This window comes from Palaemon carinicauda, chromosome 18 (assembly GCF_036898095.1).
Source record: "Palaemon carinicauda isolate YSFRI2023 chromosome 18, ASM3689809v2, whole genome shotgun sequence".
In the NCBI taxonomy this organism is placed as follows: Eukaryota; Metazoa; Arthropoda; class Malacostraca; order Decapoda; family Palaemonidae; genus Palaemon; species Palaemon carinicauda.
This window is the reverse complement of record NC_090742.1, coordinates 24,246,091-24,258,590: the sequence shown is the minus strand read 5'-3', so window position 1 is coordinate 24,258,590 and position 12,500 is coordinate 24,246,091. Positions and strand designations below refer to the sequence as shown.

At 34.6% G+C, this 12,500-nt stretch overlaps 1 protein-coding gene across 1 annotated transcript in view; it reads right to left on the bottom strand.

Annotated features, from left to right (window-relative positions):
• ringer (ringmaker) overlaps window positions 1-12,500 on the bottom strand; it is a 100,274-nt gene that overhangs the window by 86,758 nt on the left and 1,016 nt on the right. The gene's annotated exons all lie outside the window — the stretch shown is intronic.

Here is a 12,500-nt window from a genome sequence, read left to right as displayed (position 1 = left end):
TGAGTTTTCACTCTTGAATTTCATATAGTTTACGGAGCGTTTTATGATGCAGACCGTCATGTTTTCCACTTGTATTTAATTACAGTGTGAATGTTTTCAACGTCTAATTAGTTCCTTCATGACGGAAAGCCACCATTATTGATATAGACCTACAAACATCATTGATATAGATCTACAAACATATTGATATAGACCTATTTTTGCGATTTGGTTATCTTGAATGTTAAACGTTTCACAGAACATATAATACTGCAATAAGTTACTCCTACATTCATCTAACATTATAACAACATTATAACAGTGTTTTAAGCATTGAAATACAGTTAAATCATCATGATTTAGTGAATTTCCCTCGAGGGGGTCCCAGACGGACTGTTAAATGTACTGGTGACGTCAGTCCGAAGTAGGGTGAAAATGAGCCAAACACGAAACCCCGGCAGTTAATCGTCCTGCCCGTGTCTCCCGGAAACGGTGTAATTATTACATGCATTATGATGAGAAGGGAAAGCAGGGGGGAGGGGGAGAGGGATTGTGATTTAGGGTGTCAGGAAGTATGAAATAGAGGTCCGAGATGAGACAGGATGGTGAATGTAGGGGGAGTGATGTGATGTGGTGCCGTACCATAGAGTGAGACCATTGTCATCATTGTTATGTCTTTCATGTTTAGTGTTCAGTTATTTATAGGCTAAGAGTTTCTCGTGTTGTCATGATTAAGGAACAGTGTGCAGTGCTTTTGTAGAATTATTTTGTTGATATCATTTTAGAACAACTTTTCTCAATTGAAGCTATGTTATAAATAAGACTTATTAAGGTAATATATAATGATAGCGATGTCTGGAATCTTTAGCCAGAATGAAAGACTGTTATCAGTTGATATGAACTGAGAAAATAATTCTTACATAATTTCTGGTAAATCTCTAACTGGAGCTTTTTGATGGACTATATATTTATGAATGTTTATGTCGTTATCTTTTAAATCATATATTATCATGTTAATCTTTCATTTGAAGAGAGTTTTGACATAGCCTAATGGAACCTAGTATTTATATGTAGTAGAAGTAGACATTACTCCGTAGATTGTATAAAAAATGCCACACCCTTCTCTCTCTCTCTCTCTCTCTCTCTCTCTCTCTCTCTCTCTCTCTCTCCAGGTGATAACGTCTGTATACGAGCCTTTTCCCTCATAAAACTATGTAAGCAACGTGCACTATCTTACGATTTGGTCGGTTGAGCTGGCCTTATGCCAGCACAGACGCTTTCCATAAGGCACTCCATAGGTATGGGAAAGGTGTAAAAAGGGAGTTGGAGGCCTAGTGTGGACCATGAGAATCAGTCCAATAAACAGAGCCCTTCTTATTACAGTACAGTACACGAATTTCTAATGATTGCATATCTTTCCACCTCACTTAAATGAATTATTGATAAACTCCTTTTTAATTTGAAATATTAAATGGATTTAAACACGTTGGAAATAATGGATAGAAAGCTAAATAAATTATTTCATTGATCAACTAGGCACAGAAAATTTGCACACTATTGCTTTACCTCGCAGTTTGTTAAGCAAGTCACTTCACATGTCCCAAATCCATTTTGTTTTATGGCAAAATTTTATTCTAGTTGTCAGTTACTTTTTCCGGTAAGAGCCAGTTCATGGACAATTTGATCTACCACGAGTTCTTCGTCTAAAATGACAGATAACATTTATAAATATTTTTTTTTCATTTGAAACTCATTCCATAACAAGTGAAAGTTTTCTTCAAACTATTTTATTTTTCCCTTCCGTAGTGGATGTGATATGCTATCATTGAAAATGCCACGCTTTGAAATATGAAATTAACTTATATAAATGAGCAATTGAGAGAATAACTAATATTCTGAATGTCATAGAATATATTGGAGATCTGTCTTCTTGTATGTTACCAAAACTGAGAAATGTCGAAGAGCACCTGGAAAATTATCTGATAATACGAGACCATGTTTATCTGATATATTCTTGATTCTCTTCCATTTCATTAAAGATACTTCTCTCTCTCTCTCTCTCTCTCTCTCTCCTCTCTCTCTCTCTCTCTCTTCTGAGATTACCAGACACTGTCTTTGTGCAACTTTTCAGTCCGTAGGTGAATAAACATTACGTTTTGGAGATGAATTATTATTTTTAGCTTTATTTTCATTCAGACTAAAACTTCAGTTGAGAAAATGTCTACATTTCAATAGGAGAGAGAGAGAGAGAGAGAGAGAGAGAGAGAGAGAGAGAGAGAGAGAGAGAGAGACATTCGTATCGTGTTACAGTTTAATTGAAATAGAAAACTTAAGTTTATTGCAGATTCTCTTTTACGGAAGAAGAACGTATTGTGTCGGAATAAGAATTGATTACTAACAATTAATGCATCAGGACAACTTCTTAGCACGGTATTGGATGAAAACCTTCCTTCAATACATAAACTCTCTTTCAAAACAGAAACTTATAATCAGAGATAACTACCAAGAGGGATTTTCTCTTTAATGAAACCATTATTATATTTACATTGATTTCCCTTCTTTTCATTTCGGAAAAAATCGCATCTTATTCGCTCTTTGTAAACCTGTATTATATTAAATCATACGGTTCTAGGTTTCCACAGTTTATAGACCTCTTAAATTCTTTCTAATGCAAAACCGTAGAATTCTATCCCTTCTTGTGTGTTTCCTAATTTATAACCGTATTTTTTTATTCTCCGGATCTTAGAAAATAGCATTTGATTATCAGATCCATCGGCCTTTGCTCTTTATACATTATTACGAAGGAACATGATTTGCTTTCCCTTCAGGAAAAATCCAAATTTGGCCTTAGAATTTAATTGGCATTCCCCTAAATCCAAGTCTTTTTTGTTACTTTAAATCCAAATCCATTTTTTTTTCACCTTAAATAAATTTTTTTAAACCGAAACCTAGTCTGCTGTTCCACCTTAAATCTAACGTCTTGTTCTCACCTATAGCTCCAAATCTATTTTCCGGTTTGAACCCAAAGCCTTTTTTCTCGCTTAAATTCTGTCCATTTTTCCTCCGTAAATTCAAATTTTTTTTTTTTTTTTTTTTTTTTTGACACAGTGGATACAAATTATTTAATTTCACCTTAAACCTGCAATCCTCTCTTGTAATCCTAAATGCAAATACCCCTTTCCCCATCCTAAACCCAAAGACATTTTTTCTTACCAAGAACCCAATGTCACTGTTTCCACTCTGAACGACTACCAGCCTCTTTTTGTATCATATTTCGGGTGCTTTTAATCACATTTTAAACCCGTATCAATATCATTATGTAAGGCAGACAATCTGATATCCTTTTAACCATGGAGGCTGGAATTGTTTATCGAAAGACTTGCGACTTTAAATGAAAGTGTAGGTTTAATTATACTCAATTCGCCCTAGAAAGCTAATCATAATTTCAAATCCTACCATATTTATAATTCCAAATACAGTACATAAATTCTTTATACAAATACTCGGAAAAAATGCTCCGTATAAATACTGTAGATGAACACTGTTTGCACGTTATATAAAAACTAATAACTACTCCAATCGCCTTCCAGCTGTCCATATTTATCCGTGATCAGGAATTGGTAAAGACATGAATTATATAGCATCTTTACGTTGGCTTTATTTGGGCTTTTAATTTTAAAGAACGTCGTTAAATGACAACAAACATCGCCAGTCATCAACGATCCTTGAAGAATTACAAGTTCTACGTACTGTACGATTGACTCTCCATGTAAGCAAATATTTTTAATGGACATTAAAGTATATTCAGTTGATAGAACAAACACTCCTGGCCTGACGCAACAAGGACTTTTAAACCTGAGGAGAGCTTTAATTTTAGAAAGTGTTAACAGAAAGAATATTTCTTTTCGTGGGTAAACTGATCCGTGGAGACACTCCTTACGCCAACAACATGTTGTAATCCGGGAGATGACAGCATGATTTTGGAATGTAACGTTTCATCTTTTTCACTTTTTTTTTTTTTACAGTCATCATTTTGGTGTTATTATCAACGCCACCTCCACTCCAGTCCCTTTAATCCCTCTCTTGCATCAGCGTTATCACGACTTGGTCTTATTCAAGTGTTCCCCGTTGCATTTAGTCCTTCAACTTAGCTCGTTATGAGATACGAGAAATTTGTGGTTCCGTTCTTTCTGACTGTTATGGTTCTTACTATTTTCTTTAATTTCGTAGTTAAAGATATGTTAATCAATGAAGCCCGTATGTGGGATTGTCATGGTCATCACTCATGTGTCCCTGAGTTGTTAAGTTTCATGAACTTATATATTCAATAGCTTCATCTTGTTTATCTACAAGAGTACTACAAGAGTAATAAGGAATCTGGGATTATTAATCTTCTAAGTGCATTAACTCTTGGGCTCACTGCAGGATTTCTCTTATTAATTTGCTATTATATATTGGATTTAAGTGATGATATGATGAAATCCGTACTCATCTTTCCCACCGTTATCCTTACATTAAGGGGTCGGTTGCCTGATGCGACTTCTCTATTACGTTCTATCAAAGGCATTCTCCTCCACCAAACTTCCAGTCTCCATATCATCCTTCACCTTATCTCGCTATCTAAATCCGTACATGGAGTTATAAAACGAAATGAGATGCTATTTTTAAAGAAATTTTACGATACACTGTTAATAAAAACCGTAATTTCAATCGGAAATTCTCCGTAAAAATATACAGTTCTCAGCCGTATTTCAGTAAAATACAGGCAACCGTAATTTTTCTCTACTTTGTTATTATATTTTACGGGTTGGTGACCGTAATATCACTGCATTACTTCAATATATTCGTTTTTAAAACGGTAAAAAACCTGGAAAAAAACGTTGTCAGGCATTTACCGTTTTTTCAATGTAAATTTTTAACAGTGTATGCTACATCCCCCTATTAAAAATCCTTAAGGTAAATAAGCGTTTTGATGATAGATGATACTCTGCTTCAAATTGCCCGTATGTTCTCCTCTGAGGATCAGCCTAATATCTAATTAAAAGAATGAAATATTAACTGGAGAAACACTTCCTTTCCGTTACGGCATCCATGTTGTTGCTCTTATTATTATTGCAGTTGTTAGCCTTTTAATTATCGCCAGCACTTTTTCCTATCACTGTCACTGTTATTAATAATTCTCTCTCTCTCTCTCTCTCTCTCTCTCTCTCTCTCTCTCTCTCTCTTTCAGTACAGAAAATGTGCATGCGAAGAAATTGATTTGTTCTATTCATCTTTTAAGAAAATTTTATTCATAAACGAATAAAAGTAAGCTTGGAAGATTTAAAAAAGCGAATAAAAAGTAAGCTTAAAAGATTGAAAGTGCTCTCTCTCTCTCTCTCTCTCTCTCTCTCTCTCTCTCTCTCTCTCTCATACTCAAACACACACACACAGCAATAGAGTCATTTATATTCTGATGTTTGCCGTAAGCATCCACACTTTACCTGAGAATGACTTGCCTGTTTGTGCATTTAAGCCAGTTGCTTGATGGCATCGCTATATAAAGGCTATTATTCAGGAACGGCCTTCGCATCTTCCCCAACCCAGATGAGACCACAATGATTCTCAGTTGTCATACTCGTTCATCATCATCATCATTGGGTTTTAAGTTTTAACGCAAGAAGACCGTAATTATTATTTTGCTCCGTGCATGAAACCATCCCCTTCAAACTTGACTGTTAAGTTCCAATAGGATAAAGAGTAGCAATAATTCATTATTCTAGTTTATCTTTATGGTAAAGGTTCATAGAAGCTTCAAGTTATAGTTATTTAGAGATCTTTCTTTTAACCCACCCATTTTAAAATAGCGATAAATTTGTTCGGCTCATTTCTATTTTGAAATTGATTTACTCGAGAATTATTTTGTACCTCCTCTCTCTCTCTCTCTCTCTCTCTCTCTCTCTCTCTCTCTCTCTCTCTCTCAGCAAAGGAAATGTGCGTGTGAAAAACAAAAAAAAATTCGCAGTCCCCAAAAGAGTTCACCAAACATTTAATTGGGCTCCACAAGGCACTAGAAGTGTTGGAAGGCCCAGGCATACATGGCTAAGGACTATGAAGGGTGAAGTAGGAGTTGATGAATGGAGAAGTATTGATTTATAAGCTCAAGATAGAGACGACTGGCGAAATCTAACCGAGGCTATTTGCGTCAATAGGTGTTGGAGATGATGATGATGATTCATCTTCTAAGAAAATTTTATTCTTGAACGATTGAAAGTAAGTTTGGAAAATTTAAAGTGTTCTCTCTCTCTCTCTCTCTCTCTCTCTCTCTCTCTCTCTCTCTCTCTCAGCACAGAAAATGAGCATGCGAAGAAATGGGTTTCTTTTATTCATATTTTAAGACTGTTATTCATAACCGAATTAAAGTTAATTTGGATGATTATGTGTGGCCCTTTAGGTGAGAGAGAGAGAGAGAGAGAGAGAGAGAGAGAGAGAATTCTTCAAAATATTTAACATAAATGTCATAAAGTTAAAGCAAAGTTTTATTGATTCTCATCAAATAGGAATGGTTATTATTATTATTATTATTATTATTATTATTATTATTATTATTATTATTATTATTCCTGTCCTATTCTTCCACCATCGTATCCTTGCCAACCTATTCACTGACGGCATTAGCCTCCTGCGGGACAAACAAAGATTCACCTCAAGGAATTTCGATCGATTTTATTTTGTATTCAAAAAATAGTTTCAAAATTAGTTTCCATCTTTTTTTAATATTAACATAAAAGTCATAGAAAAGAACATCTCTTATCATCCAAAAATTGTAATTCTTTCAGCAACCGTCCATTTTGTATATTGAAGTTTTTATGGCTCCGAAATGTAATTAGGAAAACTGCAGCTGACATAGGCTGCAGTGCTGATTCGGACACGCCCCTTTTCTTCTTCTTCTTCTTCTTCTTTTTCGTCTGGAAGACGACGTCATTCGATCGATGTGGGCAAGCCCTCAAGGGAACATCTTTCTTTTATGATGTCAAAGAAAAACATTCTTTCCGATCAACATCTTTAATCCGAAAATAATAATTTGGAAACACCTTTGATCTAATACAATAATCAATAATTGAAAAATTTAAGCAGTTATTAATTCGTGTCTTCTGAATGGTTATTTTTTTAAATTCTTAAGTATATTTTCCAATCTTCAAGCCCTTGGCTGCAAGGGGTAAATAGCTAACAATAAAGTTATTGCATATTCGTTACATAGTTCTACAGTAAAATAACAATGCCTGTTTTGCAGTTCATCATTGTCATAAAAAATTATGAGGTATGTTGTTTCTTCAAAATGGTTATTCGTTAAATTTCGAAGTACATTTTTCAACCTTATGGACTTTGGCTTTAAGGGTTAAACAGTTCACAGTAAAGTTGTAATTGCAAATACATTATATAACCGTAAAATAACACCAGTTTTGTAGTCCGTCATTTTGCGTAGCGTTTTAACTATTATTTTTTCACTTCTTGTAGACAACTGTAGAGTATCTACATATCTAACCGAAAGCTATACGTTCGAAAATTTCTGACATAGGCCTGATTCTAAATTCACTAAACAATTTCGAGACGTGAGACAGGAGACATTTAATTTCTTATTCAGTTTTACCTTGTACTTAGGTTTTGTATTTCGATTTTTAAATTCTTTTATGGTTATGAATAGACATTGGGATATCTTTGATAGTTTTGTTCAAGAATTCAATGTTTTCGTTTCCTTCAACAAAGACTTACAGAACCTTTTCTTGCCAATTTCTCTCTCTCTCTCTCTCTCTCTCTCTCTCTCTCTCTCTCTCTCTCTTGTATCCCTATTGATTAGAACCCAGAAAGTCTCCTAAATTTTCTCACACGTTCATACATTCAAGAGATGAACTCGGCAACACCTTGCAGCCATGCCAGTACTGTCAACATGTAATGTAGCCAAGATTGTTTGGAATAATGAAAAACACATTAACACTACTTCTCAGGGAGAGAATGAATTACAGACAAACATTAAACTCCTCGGCAGAAGAATGAAACACTCATATCAACGCTTAGCGTCTCAGGGAAAGAATGAATCACACATGAGAACTAGGGCTTCTTCGGGAGAAGAATGAATCACGAAATCTTCGCTCCTCGGGGAAAGAATGAATCACACGGCATTACTACTGCCGTAGACTAACAATGATTGATGCCTTTTTATTACGAGATGCATTGTACCAAGTACGTCATTTCTATTACTGTCTGTCGTAGTACACACACACACACACACACACACACATCCACAGAAGGCGTGGTAAGGGAGATGCAACCACCAACTCAACTTTAACATCGAACCATTCAGTCTTGATACGTGATTTGAACTTGTTGGTTTGTTTGCCTGCTCGAGCACCCAATCCCTTCTATTCCCTTTTGTTGACAATAAGTTCGTGTCACCTTCCACTACAGTGGTTCATTTCCTCGTCGCTTAAAACTAACCTTGTATTAATTTTATATTTAAAGTAATAACGTGGCATTAACTGGCGAATTGATTTATCTCTGGAGCTATGGATAGTAGTCAAGAGTAAATATATATATATATATATATATATATATATATGGAAAGTAACAGAAAAGTAAGGAGATAAGGAGGATAGATATTTCAAGAGAAATTGAAAATTTAATTATAAGGAAGCCCAGTAAATGCAGATAGGAAGGTTAAGGAATAAATGGATCAGAATAAAAAGTGCAAGTATAGAGATATTGGGTCGATGGAGTTAGTATTTAGATTTGTTAAAGGTAGATGGTAGAAGAGACGCAGACGTGATTGATGCAAGAGTTGAAAGGTTGAAAGCGTTAGTGAAGGGCCTGTGGAAGTGACTTAAATATTTATGAAGAACTATTAAAAAGGTTGAAGAAAGGAAATGAGAGGATTGTGTGATTGAATGGCTGACCAGGGCTTGGAAGGTATCTTATATTAGGGGAAAAGTCCCAATAGTGTGAGGGAGAATTGTTTTTGTCGTATGAATTGAAGGTGGAAAAAGGCAACAGTTGGAATTATAAGGTTTAGCATTATATATCAGATCGGGTAATCGGTGGGGGTTTGATTGAGAAAGTAGGGTAGGTGTCTGTGGAACTAGAGGGGAAGAATCTTATGAATTTGGGAAATGAAAAGATCACGAGGATCATGTGTTTGTTACGAAACAGTTATGTGAAAAGTTTGAAAGTATAGGGAAACAGCTGTATGTGCCACCCCCGGATATAGAAAATGTATGATAAAAGGTTGTTTAGAGCAACTATAAGTTTTCATGATGGAAGTGAAGTTTGTGGTATAGTTAGCTATGTAGGTAGGAGAGTCTCTTTTGGTTTGAAAGTAGGTCTGAGACGAATATGTGTTATGACTCCGGTACTTTTCAACATCTTTCCGTATGAAGTGATGCGACAGGTCGAATAAATTATAATTGGATGAAGCTGCCAAATGGTGAAAATCATTTTGGAATGATGAATGGAGTGGTTGATGTTTTCAGATAATACAGTGTTGATCTGGGACAATAGAAAGAAACTAGTAGCTTAGTGAACATGTCAGTGTGAGTCTGAGATTGAACGCGGTCCGATAGATCCACAGCCCAAGTGCTACACCACTCTGTCACCACAACTACCTGTTCAATGACCTCGAAAGCACAACAACTACATTAGACCACTCTTGTTCGAATAACAGGACACGCAAAACTTCCGGGACAGGTCTCGTAGTAGGGCGAGGTGCAATTCATACTGAATAAGTAATACGTTCCTGTCTTAATTTATATTTTATGAATACTGATTTTTCTCCCTGCTTAGCGTTGTGTATTTCTTATTTAATTTGTGTAGATTTTTCTCTCTAGATTCCCAAAGTGTTTTTATTCGCATTTGTAACGAACGATAAAAGGCCAAATCAAATATAGACTTCTCTTAATATATTCGTATGAATTTATTGTAATGCTACATAGCCCATTATACTACATAGATCTCTCTTTCTTTATAGCCTTTTCTTAATATATTTGTACAATTTTACTACTTAACATTTGTGCATCGTAAAGTACTAATATAAGATGAATAAAGAAAAATCCTCCTCCAAGCTTAATAACATTCTGATTGTGGCTTTAATATCTAGTATTTTCGTTCTTGGTTCTTGATTAAATGTGAAATTACTTGGCGTTTTAACATCAAATAGTTGTCGGCTTTGTGTGAATAGTAAATTAGTAAATAGTAAAGTAGCTGTATAATTAGGTACTGGTAAGATTGCGTTTTATATATATATATATATATATATGTGTGTGTGTGTGTGTGTGTGTAAATTCATATAAATTTATGCATATAGTATGGGCGTATATATATATATATATATATATACACTGTATATATATATATGTATGTATATATATATGTATATATATATATATACTGTATATATATATGTGTATATATATATATATCATCATCATCATCATCATCATCATCTCCATCTCCTTCCACACTTATTGACGCAAAAAGGCCGCTGTTAGATTTCGCCAGTCCTCTCTCTCTCTTGAGCTGTTAAATCAATACTTCTCCATTCATCCTCTCCTACTTCTCGCATATATATATATATATATATATAGTAACTCATATAATATAGAACCTACTAAATAATACCATCCTTACACGGGAATAGTTTTCTGAATCTGTGCATACCAGCACCTTTGATTACTGCAGTAAAAAGAAGTTTCTTTTACAGAGTTATCAGGGGAATAGCCCCAAAGAAAGTTTTTGGTTACTTGATATAAAAGTTTAGAGAAATTCGTTTAAAGCCAGTTTTGGACCATTTGGTAATTCTTTGGGCTTACCAAGTAACATTTACTATTGATTTTTTATGGCGTTTCTAATTTTAATGGCTTCTTTTTAATATTAGCAGCTATGATATGAAACGTATTTCATATAATTATTTTAAATGAATAACGTTTATTATATTCGTTGATTTCATTTAATGATAATTATACCATCCCTTAGGGGTAGCACTAGAAGGACATCTTTGTTTATTATTTTTGTACATTTGAGTTTGAGTTAATCAGTTTCTAAAATTTTAGAGTTGAGAGGAAATGTCATTAAGTAACAGATGGCGATTATGACGATGTGGAGATATACACACACATGTATGTATGTATGTATGTATATATATATAATATATATATATTTATATAATGTATGTATATATATACACTGTATATATATATATATATATATATATGTATGTATGTATGTATGTATCCATTTTTGAGTGGGAATACCCTAACGTGATGAAAGGGTTTATTTATCCCTATGATCAGCAAAGCTGTACTAGTCAGGTCCATCCATACTAGGTTGGTTTCATGTAAGCGATCCGACTAAAGTCTCCCATCATCACCAATCCGCAGTGGCCATCGTGGTGATGAAACTGGCCAAACTCCAAACATGAATTGATATGTCTGAGGCCTTTGCCCTGCATTGGACTAGTAACGGCTGCATTTATCTGTTGTGGTTATATATATATATATATATATATAGATAGATAGATAGATATAGATATATATATATATATATATGTGTGTGTGTGTGTGTGTGTGCATGCATGGGTATACATTGGTACAATGACCCAAAAGATCAGCCTAATATTCCTGGTCCCCTCATCCGATGCTAACCGTAGATTCATTAATTCTCATTTTAGGGGCCTGGCCGGAACGAATATCGTAAAGCGTCATGAAGAATCCCCCCATCTCTCTCTCTCTCTCTCTCTCTCTCTCTCTCTCTCTTTCACGATCATACAGAGCCAAGTTATAAGAATGACATGAGATATGAGGAAATTGACGAGAAATGTTAGAAAATAGAAAGAATTTAAACAGAAGAACCAGACGAGATTTCATGAATATTTTTTACCATTATTATTACATTATTATTATTATTATTATTATTATTATCATTATCATTATTATTATTATTGTTGTTGTTATTAGCCATAGTTGAAGCTGAAACTTATAAGGTGTGTAGTCTAATGCCCTTAAATGCCTGGCCCTTAAAAAAAAAAGAAAAAAAAAAGCCAGAGGAATGAACATTAATCACGAAGACATCTATAAAATTGCCCTTTAAGGAAAGGAAGGTTATACCGGAAAAATGACCAAAGAATTTTTATGCATCTCTTTAAGTAACCTTTTTATTTACACTTAGAAAATCAAATGCCACGAAAAACATTATTAATAAAATCTTCCATTTAACCCTCACCCTCGTATCCCACCCTCCAACCCACCCAAGATTCTGGCACGCCCGCAAAGTGGGTGGGCGTTGACGATTTTGGCGACCCCTCTCGCGATCTTGCCATGGGTACCTCAAGTTTCATGACTTTGCATGAAAATGTGCTCAAACACAGATTATAAGAAGTCGGTTGTTCATGTGCAATGGTTCATTATAGATCGGTCTGTCCTAGTGCTTGTTCTTGCTTTAGAATTTATAATATTCCTTCCTGTAATCGCTAACATGCATGCTTGCTGTTTAAGGTA